The sequence below is a fragment of the Tachypleus tridentatus genome, chromosome 12 (assembly GCF_004210375.1).
Source record: "Tachypleus tridentatus isolate NWPU-2018 chromosome 12, ASM421037v1, whole genome shotgun sequence".
In the NCBI taxonomy this organism is placed as follows: domain Eukaryota; kingdom Metazoa; phylum Arthropoda; class Merostomata; order Xiphosura; family Limulidae; genus Tachypleus; species Tachypleus tridentatus.
The window spans coordinates 88423845-88440985 of NC_134836.1; the positions used below are offsets into that span (position 1 = coordinate 88423845).

At 33.8% G+C, this 17141-nt stretch overlaps 1 pseudogene across 2 annotated transcripts in view; it reads left to right on the top strand.

Moving 5' to 3' along the window:
• Window positions 1-17141, top strand: part of LOC143233929 (5-hydroxytryptamine receptor pseudogene) — a 126882-nt pseudogene that overhangs the window by 46900 nt on the left and 62841 nt on the right. The window contains exon 2 of one of the 2 annotated variants that reach the window (XR_013018412.1): window positions 11461-11712. The exons of the other annotated variant lie outside the window; for it this stretch is intronic. The product of XR_013018412.1 is annotated as a 5-hydroxytryptamine receptor pseudogene, transcript variant X3 (transcript). Of the gene's footprint in view, window positions 1-11460; window positions 11713-17141 lie in introns of those variants that run through there. 2 annotated transcript variants of the gene reach the window in all.

A 17141-nucleotide genomic window follows, 5' to 3' on the forward strand; every position in this document is an offset into this window, starting at 1 on the left:
AAACAAAGTCTAACACGTCGATTCCTGTATAACGTACATCTGAAATCAATTATTGTCATTTTCGTTTAGCTGACAAAAGTTATTTGAAGATTTGCTGACAACTTAAAGTGCGTTTCCTTCTCTTATCTAAAAAACAACAAAAACAACTCATTGTTGCAATAATTTTTAATGTCAGTAATCCTGTACAATGCGCTGTATTCGGCAGACAGAGCTGGCAAGGACAAAGATATATTCAACTGAAATCCGTTTCTCTAATGCTGTCTTTCTTCTTACGTCGAAGTTGTACAATTTGGATTATCAATAACATAATTTTATATTTCTATTTGAATAAAAACATTGAAGGTTCCCCGCTATACTAGAAACCTAAAGTACGTAAGTATTTTAATGCTATATTTATATCTATACTTATACCTATATATCTATATTTATATCGTGGCAAATAACTAAATGTTGATATTAAGAAAGTTCTATTTGATATTACTGTAACAAATAATATCAGATTTCCAGAACCACATCTTGTCTGTTTTCTCAGGAAATTAAAGATTATTTTATCCGCAATTTTTAAGGATGTGTGTGTGTTTCTAACAGCGAGTCACATCTGGCTATCTGAAATCGAGCCTCTGATTGGAGGGTTAGAAATCTGAACACTTACCCCTGTCTGATTGGGGGACTCAGGATGAGAGAGATGCTACATTGATTAAAACAATTAAATCTATGGCATAGTATAAGAAGAAAATTAGAAAGTAAGTTATCAGATTTTTACGCGAGATATTACACACAGCGTTTTTCATTGAAAAGCTACAATAATAAAATTATTTTATCTAAAAATACAATAATTACTTTTAAAATTAGTAATATTTTTGCCAACCACTCACTTGACGCACAGTTTGTTGAAATAAAAAAAAGCGCAATAGTAAAATTATTCCTTAAACACATGATTATATTTAGCTTTGTAATCAAAACGGCATATATGTAATTCATCTATCACAACATGATTTTAAATATTCAAAGAACATCTATCAATATCTAGTGACATACATTAATAACTCTGCCCTTCAATAATACACACTTTCTTTTTTAGGGGAGATTCTGTCAGGATATTTATTCACAGAGTACGCCACAAGAGTACAACCTAATGTGACCATATATTTACACACTTTTCTGCTACGTTAATAGTATATTCACGCCACTGGCAGGGAAGCTGGTGTCAGTTTCTCCATACGAACATATTCGTTTACTCAGACTACAATTGATTACATAGAAAGCAAGTGAGTGTTTTAATGCAACGGAAAATTCATAGACATACATAACGATAGAAGGAAAGAGTAAATGAACGATAAACACAACTGTAATAATAATAATAATAATAAAATAAATTTGCTATCTCACAATCCTTCCTACTTGAAAAACGACGTAATAACATTAATAACTTTGTGTAAAATGTCCCAATTTCCGCATCCATATTTAAGCTCTCTCTTCGTATTAACCACCCGGCATGGCAAGGTGGGTTAAGGCGTTTGACTCTCCGTCGTACCAAACATGCTCGCACTTTAAGCTGTAAGGAGGTTATAAGGAAACGGTTAATTCAACTATTCGTTTGTAAAATAGTGGCCCAGGAGTTGGCGGTGGGCGGTTATGACTAGCTGCCTTCCCTCTAGTCTTACACTGCTAAATTAGAAACGGCTAGCATAGGTAGCCTTCGTGTAGCTTTGCGTGAAATTCCAAAACAAAACAAATAAATCAAACTGACATCATGAATCCTGTACAGTTTATCTACATATACCTTATACAAATATACAATTGACGTTTATGAATCTTCAGCTAGATTCTCTATAATAAGTCATCAACAGGATTTCTTGAAGTATAAAAAGTTAACACACTAGTGAAATCCTTTTTTTTTCCTTCGAAGGAACAACCGTCAAGTCTCATTTAGCCCATAGTTTTGCTTCGTTCTAACAATTACCAATTTCTTCACTGTCGAGAGAATTGTCACCGGGTAAATGAATATATATTTAAATCGAATATTAATACTGAATGGTTAAGTTTCGGTTTGTTTTTGGTTATATATATATCTGCGTTAGCCGTCCTTAATTTAGAAAGCCAATGTTTAGCATTATAAGCTTTCTTACAGCTGAATTAATAGCCCTTGCAAACACGTCATACCCTTTCTTACTTAAGTGTAAATAAATAAGCTTCCAAGTAATTAGGGGGTGAAATTCATACCTGAATCAAAAATTCCAAACAAAACATGGTAGTGGCCGTAAATGCTGTGTAATAGAAGATGTGGATTCTCAGCTTTTACAAGCCGTTTTTTCCACGTTTTTTGCTAGTTCAATCCGCAGTGAAAGCCGGAAAAGCTGAACTATGTTAACTTACCACTGTTCTGAGTGCGGTGCCTGTCGAACGAACATAAACATTTTTTACTATTTTATGCAAGAGAAACTCAGTTCGACCAAACTCTGTATTCCTGGAGAAAATAAAACCAAAAGTGTTGTGAATTCAAAATATTGATGTTAAGTATTATGAAAAAGTAAAACCGAAACTCTATGTTCATTCGTTTGCGTATTTACCAAAGGTGTCGATAGATGGCAATATATTACAAAGTACGATTGATCAAAATAATAAGCTTGTTTACATCAGAATTCAAGACATGTTCTGTGCCACACCAGACTACTTTATCACTAAACCTTTCTCAAGGCACGATAATGCTCCTTAATTAATGTTTTGTTTATTAGACAAAATTGACTTCGGATCTTTGTTTTATACCATTTATCACAACTTTATTTTGACCTTAATCCAAAGGATAATTACATTTTATTTTTGGTTAGCTTGTATTATTTACTGTCATAGCTTACGTGCCAATTTGAGAACTTAGCTGTTGCTTTTTTCCGGAAAATTAATGGAACAAAATAATAAAGCAGTTACGTAAAAATATTTTAATCATCTCCATTATAAGAGCAGACATTGGAAATATCTAGAGGCGTGGTAAAACCAAAATGTTTGAATTTACATTGTACGTTTAGATACCTATAGATCTGTTAAAATCAAAATGTATGACATTTACATCGTACGTTTAAAGGTCCGTTAAAACCAGAAAATATGACAGTTACATTATACGTTTAGATATCTAGAGATCTGTTAAAAGGTCCGTTAAAACCAGAAAATGTGACAGTTACATTATACGTTTAGATATCTAGAGATCTGTTAAAAGGTCTGTTAAAACCAAAAGGTATGACACTTATATCGCACACATAGAGTAGACGTTTGTTACTTCGAACCACATAATTAAACTTTTGTTATTATTTTTAACTTCTGATCAATTGTGACTGTATGGATTACAGTTTCAACCGTGACATTGTAACATCTCCGTGGCTGAAAGTGTGAAGATGTGTGATGTCAGGTTTCGATCCCAACTGTAAGACAAAGGAAAAGTGGTATTTAATTTGCCGCATAAAAATTTAAAATTCGTAGTCATTCTTAATTCTAAGCAGGTGAACAAGGGTGCAAGCAGTTACCCTGAAACGCCCAGCATAAACTTTTGGGCTCCTCTTATCTAGCTAAATAATGGAATATTTGACCAGAGAAAAGTAGGCCTATTGTGATGAGGGTTTTAAACTAGCTGCTTTCCCTCTAGTCTATCAGCTCAAAATGCAACAATGCTCCAAATTGCATAGCGCATTTTGATGCAACAGGACTGACTCTTCGGATACACTCTCTGGGCAAACTAAGTAGATTTAAAGTTATATAGAAATAATATTTCGAAAAAGTAAAACTTATGAAGTGTGAAGAGAAACACATGCATCTACTTAAATTTAATGAACGAAATATTTTGGAATTGAAACCCCTGATCGCGAAAATCCAAATGTAGGAAAAACGTCAGAGCCGAAGAACGGATTGGAGGCACCGGACAACGTAGTCCAATAACACAGTCTAAAAATGTTCCTTTCTTTCTATGTTCATGTTCTTGGCAAGGCATTTTACAGATTTCACTTATGAGTATAGTTTATCAGTCAGAAAAAAAAAAAGATTGTGAACAGTAGAAGCAAATAATTTATTTCTACCAATCAGCGTCTTCATATAGCACAATTTATGCGACGCCTAGAGGTTTTTTGTGAATGGGAGCATTAAGAAGTTATAATAAATCGGAAATTAAACGTAAGTTTCAAGTTAAGCACAGAGATACAGAATGGGTTATCTCTGTTCAGTTTACTACGGGTATCGAACTTGATTCCAAGCGTTATAAGTCCGTGGCCACTTAGGGAGAGACAGAAATATACTGTATTTTGTTATTTCCCCAACGTTCACTATTTGCATTCATTCTGTTTATTATTCTATTTCGTTATTTGAAACTAATTACATTTCAAAACGTGTTTATATAAGTTTAAAAACAACTATATAATCCAAAAATTACTCTGAACATCGAGTGGTCCTTCCGGGCAAGATCTTTCGTCTTTAGATTTCAAGAATTAACAAACGAAAACACATTGTATGTAGTTTCCATACGTCCTAGGCCCAGTATGGCCAGGTGGTTAAGGCGGGCTCGAATCACCGTCACATCAAACATGCTCGTCCTTTCAGTCGTGGGGCGTTATAATATAACGGCCAGTCCCACTCTTCATTGGTAAAAGAGTAGCCCAGGTGTTGGTGGTGGGTGGTGATGGTTAGTTGCCTTCCTTCTAGTCTTACACTGCTGAAGTAAGGACGGCTAGCGCAGATAGCTCTCATGTAGCTTTGCGCGAAATTCAAAAACAAACTAGACAAACAATCCATACGTTCTGCCTACTAATACGTTGAATAAATAAATTACTATCAGCATCTCACATTGACATTTTAATGTCATTCTAAAACGTATTTCAAATCTCAAATTTACCCAATGTTCTATGATAATGCCAGAGCTTTTCCTAAGGGTTTTTAAACTTTATCATATTTTAATATATAGTGCCTTATTGCACCTTATATTGCCTAGTAAAAATAATACAAAAAATTAAGAATATTCTAGTAAATATAGTTATTTACGAACTCTGGAATAGAATTTCATAATCTTAAATGTGTCTTTTTTTATTCATTTTAAATTACTTATAACGGTGAATTTTCTACTGCAGTAATGTTTCGCTAGGAAAACCCATGGATAACAAGATGTAGTTAAAAATAATTCGGGTGTTATATCAAATTAAACTGTTTTTGTTTTACATTTTCAAACAAAGACACATTTAGCCTTTTTTAGTTTTGAACTAGTTGATCAAAAAAGTTAGGCTAGTCAACAGCTCGACTACCAGTATACAGGCTACTTTTTTCTTCTCACTGAATAGTGGTTATTTTACTGTTACAAGTGTGAAATACTTTTGATATATATGACGCTATATATTAAACGGTAAAGAACGTGAAATTGGAATCGTCCCATTTACAGTCCGAGAACTCTACCTAATAGGGTTCCAGGAGCTATTTTTTTACCTAGTACCTAAAGATTATTAAAACAAGAATAACCTGTAATACAACCTATTAAGTCATATTTAGTTTATTAAATGTCACTATGAATTTATGATTTAGTGTTTTAAGATTGTTACATCGTTTACTGTTTCGTTTAATGTGAATTTAGACGATTCTATTCCACCTAAAGAACCAAGTAACAATTAGCGTCCATTAAATATATTTAAAAAATAAATAAAAGGCAGTAATATCATGCAAAGCTAGAAAAGCAACAATTTTAGAAACTGTTTATGCTAATTAGAAAAGTGACCAAGTGTGGAATTGTGATTGGTGTACCAGGTTGCTTATCGGAAGGAGCAAGGTTTGAGTCTCGATATTCCACATAGCACACTCCACACTATTTGCTGTTGGCTTCTTGCCCATCTTTTGGCCAATAATTATGAAATTCCATGACTGTGAGTGAACCGTTCGGGTGTCTGACCTCATCATTACTACATACACACATGAAAATACAAACTGTATGCTTAACTAGATTACTCTCGAATGCAGAGCATTAATAACAAGTCAAAGCGTATGTTAGAGTGAGAAATACCTACCTGTTTTTGTTTCGACTTTATATCTTTCGAACGTTAAGCCTATTTGTTCCTAGAATATGTGAAATCAGCAATGCCATACCTTGACAAATTTCCAAACAATAATCACCAACTGCACAATTTTGATTACGCTAGAAGTTATTTACGTAAACTCGAACAATTTCTTTAGGCCACGGCCTTTTGTTATTTTCAGTCAACTTTGAGTATTTTTACTTTTTAACTTGTTGACACTGTTCGAACTCAAAGCTTTCTAGTGAGTGTGTAAATGATCACTTGTTATCATTTTACAACAATAAATGGGCTGCTTAAGTGTTTTGCATTGAATTAAACATCTTAGATGTTTTATACATAAAAATCTCAATTATTCAATTTAATATTTCCTCAGCGTTTGGTGAAAAGATTGAAAGAAAAATAGATTGAGGTCTTGAATCCCGTGACGAAGACGGTCATCAATCGTGAGTAAGTTGACCTTCCTCCTGCCAATAAAACACTCATATTTTTCTTCACCTCATTGATTTTTGGAGCAATACATGAGACTCCCTGGGATTCCTGTCACGTTATCTTACTATATTTAACTCTATCGGATGCTATATTGTTACGTGTCTTAATATACTAATGTAGCCAGGCACGCAAGCAGGATTAAATTTTCAACAGACATAATTAAAGTCATGATTTGTTATTATTTCGTCATATTTTATTGTTCAGTTGTTGCAATATTTTACATTACTTATACTCTTGGTGTATGTATAACTTTATAAAACTGTAACTGTAAAACAAGCATTATCTCGCTTCTAAAATTTATAAATATAATTAGAAAGTATTATGCAAAAGAAGTGGCAAACAATAACTGAAAAAACTCTTACTAAGTAAGAAAAAGTTAGAAATCACTCAAAGTTGAACCTATGTATTGAAGTATCAAAAGAAGTATTTTAATAATTTGATTTCGCCTTAACAAAATAGTTAAAACAACAGAACGATACCTACAAAGCCACCATTTTTCAAAACAAACTTAATACTCGTTATATCCTTTAAAATTTAAGGGTGTCTACGTGCCGTTTCAATTTTAAAAAATGCTACAATTATATACCATTCAATAATAAATTTAACGTCTCGATTTCTTCTTCCAATAAGAATATTACTAGATATTTTAAACCTATAAGCTCATTGTAACGCCTCACACCAGAAGTACTAAAACTGCTACAAGTCACTGTTTCCTATTGTAAAGTCTCCTGCTTCCCAATATTGTAATAATTTTATAAAAGTTTCATACCTCTAGATCTGTTTTTAAACGTTACGAAACACGTATTATTTTATTTAAAAAATATAGAGTTATTTTGCTCACTGATGCGTAATTCCATTAGATCCGAAAATTCCTGAAGCCCAAAAGTGAGGTACATAGCTTCTTAGGACACGATCCAGGAATCACTTTTACTGTGCTGTATTATTTTTACTGATTAAGACGTCTCTATTTCAACAAAAGTGGACCACTAGTACGTCATAGTTATGCTGTTTTGCCATTATTTTAGCATTCATCTTTCGTATCGTCATTGAAATACTTTTGCACTCCACTCGTATTTTTCGTTCCTTACCTAATCCTAAATCGTTCTCTTCCTTTGCAACTTCGAATGCACAATTCCGAAACGTATTTGGTTGTTAGTTGTTTCGTCTCTTCTGTGTGAATACACTCTTCTCTTTAATCACTTGACAGCGCCTCCTCTACTGGAGTTTCTTTGCCTCTCTTACGGCTAACTCTAAGGGCGACTGGTTTATCATCTACACCCCCTATACTTGTAATACCTCGTACATATTACTACTTCACACTGGCAGGTTATCTTTGAATCTCTCCTTCTTTCCATTTCAACAAGAACAAATACTAGCTTCGTCATAGGTTTCACAAAAGAATCTCTGATGATGAGTCTTTCATGGATAAAGCATAACAACAATGCCATGACAACTGTCTGAATTAACATAAAAGTGCTCTATTGACAAAAACTAAATCATACTTTCCTTGCTTGTTACCCACTTAGAGACCCATGCACAGTTTGGTGTTTTACTGCAAATTTTCAGGGAAAAAACAAACTATATATAGTTCCTGCAAAGTGTTCAACCATTCTTGTTGCCATTGAGTCAGACGTTGCTTGTCAGTCTAACATAAATAATTCAGTACGAAGCTCAATACCTAGTGTACCGTAGTTTCATGAGAACTGGTAATATGTAGAAGTGAAGGAATTTCTAACGTCTTATTGATTGAAACGTGTTTGTATCAAATTATCTCAATATTCAGAATGGTACTTAGCATTGTTAATGCTACAATTACCCCATAGGTATTTACAGTTTTTTTAGGTAAATTTTTCACTGATAAGTTTTCAATAAGTGTTACAGTATGTATATATAAATGCTCTACGTGCTTGTGATTATTTTGATAGTTTAGGTTCTACTGGTGTTTCTTCTACAATACTCTCCATTTCTTCAAGAAGAGAATCTTAACCACATCAGAAACACTTTAGCATTTAAACATACAACAGAGCAATAAAAAGTATTACCCTTTTTCTTGTTTTTATTTAAACATAACACATAAGAGTAAAAAGTATTACCCTTTTTCTTGTTTTTATTTAAACATAAAACAGAACAGTAAAAAGTATTATCCTTTTTCTTGTTTTTATTTAAACATACAACAGAACAGTAAAAAGTATTATCCTTTTCTTGCTTTTATTTAAACATAAAACAGAACAGTAAAAAGTATTATCCTTTTTCTTGTTTTTATTTAAACATAAAACAGAACAGTAAAAAGTATTATCCTTTTTCTTGTTTTTATTTAAACATAAAACAGAACAGTAAAAAGTATTATCCTTTTTCTTGTTTTTATTTAAACATAAAACAGAACAGTAAAAAGTATTATCCTTTTCTTGTTTTTATTTAAACATAAAACAGAACAGTAAAAAGTATTATCCTTTTTCTTGTTTTATTTAAACATAAAACAGAACAGTAAAAGTATTGTCATTTTTCTTGTTTTATTTAAACATACAACAGAACAGTAAAAGTAATCCTTTTTTTCTTGTTTTATTATCCAGTAAAAGTATTTCCTTTTTCTTGTTTTATTTAAACATAAAACAGAACAGTAAAAGTATTATCCTTTTTCTTGTTTTATTTAAACATAAAACAGAACAGTAAAAGTATTATCCTTTTCTTGTTTTATTTAAACATACAACAGAACAGTAAAAGTATTATCCTTTTCTTCTTTTTTATTTAAACATAAAACAGAACAGTAAAAAGTATTATCCTTTTTCTTGTTTTTATTTAAACATAAAACAGAACAGTAAAAGTATTATCATTTTTCTTGTTTTATTTTACAACAGAACAGTTTTATCATTTTTCTTGTTTTATTTTACAACAGAACAGTAAAAAGTATTATCCTTTTTCTTGTTTTTATTTAAACATAAAACAGAACAGTAAAAAGTATTATCCTTTTTCTTGTTTTTAGTTAAACATAAAACAGAACAGTAAAAAGTATTACCCTTTTCCTTGTTTTTATTTCAAAGTTTATCTGATCTGAAACATTTATCAGAAATTCTTGACATTTCTTTTATATTGACCCACAAGTCTTTTTTTAAGTTTTCGATCCATAAGGTCCTACGAAATTTGTGCTTAATAGCGTCCTTTATATATGCAATGACCATTCTTTATTGTTGAAGTTTTTACATTAAAGATCTTTAGCTACTTCATAATATTAGAAATCTCCAATCTAATGATTTGATTTCTAGCAGATTTTATCAGTAAGCTGAAATATGCGGAAACACCTTGAAATAAATTATTCTAATATTCTCAGAAACCAATAATTTTTTCATGTATTCTAGCGTGAAAAACGCTATTAAAATTTTCGCTAAGCTAACTATATTAGCATTGGTATTATATTTAAATATTGAGCAAAAATGAGTGAAAATATGCATGTTTTATCGTAACGATAATTAAATAAACGACACTGATAAACAAATGTTTATCATTTTACACATAAAGTATATATTTCTTTACCAAAACATCTTTTACGTTTTCTCACAGTTAAAGAATCGATAATTTTTTATGCTGTGTTATTGTACAAAAATCTTTTACGTATTGTCCTTTAATCTGTTTTTTCTACCGATGGAAGTTACTTTTAGCTTTTCATTTTTATACAAATAATTTTTTAATTACATTATACGTAGGATACAAAGAAACGTTTGTTTTGAATTTCTCACAAAGCTACTCGAGGGCTATTTGTGCTAGCCGTCCATAATTTAGCAGTGTAAGACGAGAGAAGGCAGCTAGTCATCACCACCCACCGCCAACTCTTGGGCTACTCTTTTACCAATGAATAGTGGGATTGACCGTTACTTTTATCACGCCCTCACGGCTCGGAGGGCGAGCATGTTTGGCGCGACGGGGATATGAACCCGCGACCCTCAGATTACGAGTCGCACGCCTTAACACGCTTGGCCATTCCGGGCCTCACAGAAAAAGACAGCAAATAAAATAATGTGCACTGCTGTTATTTTCAAAATATGTTTCTTTACAGCTCTTAAATCTAAATAGGAAAAATGTTAAGCAACGAATAATAAATTCTAATTACTCGTACATTAAGTAAAGATTAATAAAAAGTTTTATATCATCAAACAAAAAGAAACTTGTTTGTTTATAACACTATGCGCAGTCAACTTTCGAGCTGTTTTCTTGTCGAACCGAAAGTAAGATTTTAGTTTCATCATTATAATTAACCCATAGGCCCAAAGTGCGGAGCGTGATTTTGTTTTGGACGGTCAAGGGACGCAAACCTAGAAATATCAGTTCTGTAGTCTGGCAAGCTAACCATTGGGCTCTGCTTGGCCAATGAAATTTTTATACAGATAGAGTAGTATTTTATACAGATGAAGTAGTTAATATTACACTATTCCACAGGGATCAAACCCTTAATTTTTGTGTTATTTATTATGAAACTTATCATTAAAGAATGATTGAGGACCGTCGTATGTGCCCACATGGGTTTTATAAAAAAAATTAAAACACCTGGTTACAAATATGCCCATTCATGTCCAGATATTAAATGTACGAGATCCCCAACTATGTGATTAATTTGTTATTCCGAAGACCACACAGACAGGTGAACTGTGGTAGTAAATGGGTTTAAATTCTATTGTAGAAATGCATAGTTTACAACTTCTTGGCTACAACAGTATTAAGTATTATTACAGCATAATTACTATTCCATGGTTGACAGATTATCATGAGTGAACGAGAACGCTGCGCTTTTTGTCATATTTCCACCTTGTGGAATATAACACATGTTTTCAACATACCCCTGAAGAACGTGCTTTAACAGATAAAGGTGGAACCAAACATAATTGAGCATCTTTCACTGGTGTTTGTGTTTTGTGACCATAAAAATAAAATATTGATTTTTTTTTTACAGAAAGACTAAACAATGAAAGAAAAAAATGAAAAAATAATCAACTTACTTCTTGAAGAAGGTATTCCAGATGTCAAAAATTGTTTTTATATGTGCTTTTTGGAAACATCTGTCTTGAAGCATAGCAGTGAAACAGCCTTTCAAACAAGAAACCTCAGGATCGAACCCTAGCACATATATCAACACAAAAAGCAGTCCTATATAGGACTGGCTGTCTTACTATTGACGGAGAAAAACTGGCATTTGAAACGTAGAATATGTGGTAATAATTATTTAGTTACTGAAAATACTAATAAAAGAATAATTTGATTTGGTGGTGTCATAGAATACAGATTAGCAAAGACAAATACGAGGGCTGTTCAAAAAATACGCAGACTGACGTCATAAAACAATATGTACTTTATTTAGAAGTTACAGGTCTGGGACCCCTTCAAAGTACTCTCCTCCCCAACGCACACACTTATCCCAACAGTGTTTCCACTTGTTGAAACAGTCCTGGTACGCTTCTTTTGTGGAATGTCCTCCAGCTCCTTCGTCGCATTTGCCTTAATCTCGAGAATCGTCTCAAATCTTCTTCCTTTCAAGGGTCTTTTGAGTTTGGGGAACAAGAAAATATCTCAAGAAGCAAGGTAAGGTGAGTAGGGGGGTGGGGAAGAACAGTGATCGAGTGTTTGGCCAAAAACTCACGAGTTCTGAGGCACACATTTCGCAGCAACGCGGTGCATCTTCAATTTTTCGGTCAAAATCTCGTAACAAGATCCAACTGATATCTCACACTCTTTAGCAAGCTTCCTGACAGTCAGACGTCGATTTGCCCGCACCAGGGTGTTGATTTTGTCGACGTGTGGGTCGTCAGTTGACGTGGAAGGACGTCCAGGACGCTCATCATCTTCAATGGACTGTCGACCATCCTTAAAACGTTCATGCCACTTGAAACATACCGTACGCTTCATAGCAACATCACCGTAAGCCGTGTTAAGCATATCAAAAGTTTCAGTCGCAGAGTTTCCAAGTTTAACACAAAATTTCACAGTGAGTCGTTGCTCCTTCAGGTCATTCATTCTGAAATCCGCCAAACGAAAAAATCGCACTTCACTTAAAACCGCGTAGCTAATACACAAATGAAGATATCTGCAATCGGGAAATGGCGTCGTAATCAGCTGATCTGTCCAAACCTAGCGACACCAAGCGGATTTTCCTGGAACCAACTGGAGCCGCGCAATTCAAACAGTCCGCGTATTTTATGAACAGCCCTCGTAGACACAACTATACGCCCTCGCTGGTACAGCAGTATGTCTACGGATTTACAACGGTGGGCTCAGCAGATAGCCCGATGTGGCTTTGCTATAAGAATACACACAACTATACAGAACGTTCTAATAGAAAATATAATTTCTTTCAGAACAAGCGGTTTTAGTGTATACTTACTCAAATCATTTAAAAAATGATACTCAATATAATAGGTTTCTAGAATTTTCAGTTATGACATTTGAATAAACTTATGTTGAACAAATATAAACACTCACACACACACACATAATGCGTATGCTGGTGGAATGACACAGGCGTGGTTTTACATCGTATTATTTTGTGTAGATCTTCCCTTACTGGTGTTTTTATTCGCTAAGTATTCGTCTTTGAATGTGATGTATTCGATAACTTATATATATATATTTTTCACTGTACGCATATTCTTCTAGTCATAAGCCTACTCTGGGTGTAATTGCACCGTTGAATGGTCAGGAAATCGTCATAAGCCAAAAATATTTTTGCTCAACATGTTGTCCGTGGGGCATGGTTTCACATGTTATGAGTCACACTAATGTATTAGCATATGCAAATCATTCTTTTCAGGCGCAATTAACCTCGATATTGTACGTAAAGTAGATACTAATAAAACAATAAATGTAAGAATTAAACATTTTATGGCTTGTCGGTGAAGAGCTGATCGAAAATTATTAACATTACCTTACTCTTGGTGAAGGGTTTTATTCATATCTTATTACTATGCGGCATATTGTTGATGTCTTAGCTTGGTGAGTATACATAGGATTCCCTTGCACAATACAAAGGATATAATTTCCATAAACTGAATAATGAGACTACTACCAGGTTGCTTGCTGACAACTTCTGGAAAGTAGCCAATGTTTTGCATAAATCAAACTATTGAACGTAAGAAATGAGTTTCACCTCCATCGTATGAATTCGCTGTGCCATATTAATTTTTGTTTGTTTGGGAATTTCGCACAAAGCTATTCGAGGGCTATCTGTGCTAGCCGTCCCTAATTTAGCAGTGTAAGACTAGAGGGAAGGCAGCTAGTCATCACCACCCACCGCCAACTCTTGGGCTACTCTTTTACCAACGAATAGTGGGATTGACTGTAACATTATACACCCCCACGGCTGGGAGGGCGAGCATGTTTAGCGCGACGCGGGCGCGAACCCGCGACCCTCGGATTACGAGTCGCACGCCTTACGCACTTGGCCATGCCAGGCCGCCATATTAATACTGTTTTTCTTCTAAACGCTGCACGTTTTATTATGATGAAGTCTGTAAATCACGGTTTGATCCCTACAGCGCAGTTAGTCCATTATGTAATTGTACGCTTAAAATATCTCGCAGTATGTTTTCTTCTGTCTTTTTATAATTTCGTACCATGTTTCTCAATGGATATTTCTTTTTTATTTCGCGCAAAGCTACACGATGGCTATCTGCGCTAGCCATCCATATGTTAGCAGTATAAGGAAAGGCAGTTAGTCATCACCACCCTTCGTCCACTCTTGGGCTACTCTTTTACCAACGAATAGTGGGATCGCAATCGTTATAACGTCACCATGGTTGAAAGGGCGAACATGTTTGGTGTGACGGGGATTCGAACCTACGACTCTCGGACTACTAGTCGAGTGCCTTTACCGTACCTGACCTAGGCCGTATGGAAGCTACATACAATGTGTTTTCGCTTCTCAGTTATTGAAATATAGCTGAGACGAAAGATCTAGCCCTCAAAGACCACTCGAGGATCACACCAATTTTAAAGTTATAAACCTTCAAACTTACGCCTTATTCATTGAGGAAGGCCTGGCATAGCCAGGTGATTAAGGCGTTTGACTCGTAATCTGAGGGACGCGGGTTTAAATCCCCGTCATATCAAGCATGTTCACCCTTTCAACCGTGGGAGCACGTTATAACGTGCGGTCGATCCCACTATTCATCGGTAAAAGCCTAGTGCAAGAATTGGCGGTAGGTGGTGATGACTAGCTAACTTCCCTCTAGTCTTACACTAGGAACTGCTAGCGCAGATAGCCCTTGTTTGTTTTCGAATTTCCCGCAAACCTATACGCAAACCAACATATGAAATAATACGAATATGAAGGCTCTCAAAACTGGATGGCTAGATTAAATATAATTCCTTTATCATTTTTGTGAATATTTGAGTAAAAGCACAAGGCATGAAAAAAAAAACAGCTAATCAAAATTTTCACGTTGTACTAGTATTTCTGAATTATATGAACAGCTAATAATTGAACATGAGCTCAGTTATGAAAACATTTACGGTGTTTCTAATTCACAAAGATTCTTAGAATATTTAAAACACCTCTTTGTAGAAGATATAGTCAATGAATGCCGTGCGCGAATGTGTATTGCAAATTACTGTATGCGAAATAAAATATGATTTTACCCATGCACTTCATTAATATTTATCAAAGATTGCCATTATAAATCTAAAGATATAATGGTAGTTTTGTTAAAAAACTAATTTTAAATTAATTGTACTTTAACGTGAGCAAAAAAGCTGAATCAACTGGACAGAATGGAAACATATACACCTTGCTAAGTTCAAAACAAAGGTTTTACACTATAGTCCCTCTCGAAATTCCAACTTGAATTTTTTTTCAAATGTATCATTAACTCTTTCGGACTGAATACGTATGAAAATGTACAGAAACGTAATTAGTCTTATTTATTTACTACCTAGGCAACTTGGACGTTTAATCACAGTAAAAAATTAAAATATTTGTAAAAATCTTTGTCATAATCTGACTGAGATATCTATCAAAATTTTATTTTAAAACAATTTGCGTTTTATAAAGTTTGTGGACACTGTGAGATTAAGATGTTTTCCGTGTTTCTATTTGCTAGTTCAAAGATATCAAATATTTTAGTGTTGTACACCACCAGATTTGATAACCCCTGCTAAGCAGCGTCTCATTAAACGAGGATATTCAGATATTAAATTCTAGTTCATAATAATATTCATGAACATACAAAATTCCGGATTTCTGTTAAATCTGAGAAACCTTACTGATAATCCCTTTTGGAAAGTGAAACATAAAAGATGAGGTAGTTCAAACAACTGCTATAAGACTGTAAATCATTTAATCCTGAATCTAGTGGATCTCATCAAAATGTAGTAAGCGGATGTCGTTCAAGTAACTGAATCAATTTTGAAATAATGTAATATATGAGAAACATAAAATCTAACAGATTGATTGAGTTTGTTTGCAGCTAAACTCAAAGCTACATTATAGCCCATCCGTACCTTATCCATCATGGCTATCGAAACTCGGTTCCTAGTGTTAGAAGTCCGCAGGCGTATCGCAGTGTCACGACTGATTGAGTTACGAAAATAAAATTTAAGCCTTTAATACTACCAGCTATACTTACATCATCACTGATATCGATTGTAGGTAACGTACAAGGTATAAACTGTAACCTTGATTTGTTTTCCTTTAGGTAACATCCAACCGCATTGAAATAAATACAAAATGCCCTGAAATATTATAACATTTACTTACAATGGCAAAGGCCGATCACGAATATTTTGCAAACATTAACCCTGAGTACTTACGTTTATTTGAAAATAACATTAACAATAACACATTTTTAATCATGACAACTTGTAACAAATTAAAGTAATAGCTTTGCTTTCTTCTCAACAAGGTGTGTGTTTTCTTATAGCAAAGCCAATATCGTGCTATCTGCTGAGTCTACCGAGGGGAACCGAACCCCCTAATTTTAACATTGTAAATCGTAGAATTACCGCTGTACCAGCATAGGACATTTAAATACTCCGATGAAAGTTAAATATCACTTTTCTATAAAAATTGTTTTACAAATCGCTAACATTTTTTGCCACCTCTAGGAAAAACGTACGCCTGAAATGAATCTTAATGTCTGTTGGAAAATGTGTGTAGTGAGAATAAAAAATAAGAATCAGTTAACAACTCAAAACTGCAAACTCAAAGAAACTGTATTATACTCGTATAGTTATTTTATCATGGCACATAGGGGAAAACAAAAGTTTATTTAGCAATATTTTCTCAATTATATGTTATTTTCATTACACACCTGCTAATTATAACTCTTCTGGCGAAGTTAACATAGCAACTACAATGTTTAAATTAATGAAATAAATTTCGAAATAATTTTAGTCAAAAAGAGAAAAGAGAAAGAACAGCTTGTAGCTTATTCACGTTTATATTTAAATGCGAAAATTTCATTGTCAAATAATATGATACAAAATTATATCATACAGTAATTCAGTTTGTAGCTTTATATATATGTTAAACAAACCCACATATCTGGAATTAGCACAACCTTACTAGGTAAGTAGGCTCGGAGTGGCTTCGTTTATCCTTACTTGTATCGTGTAGCCTCCTATTACGAGGTACAAAGGGATAGG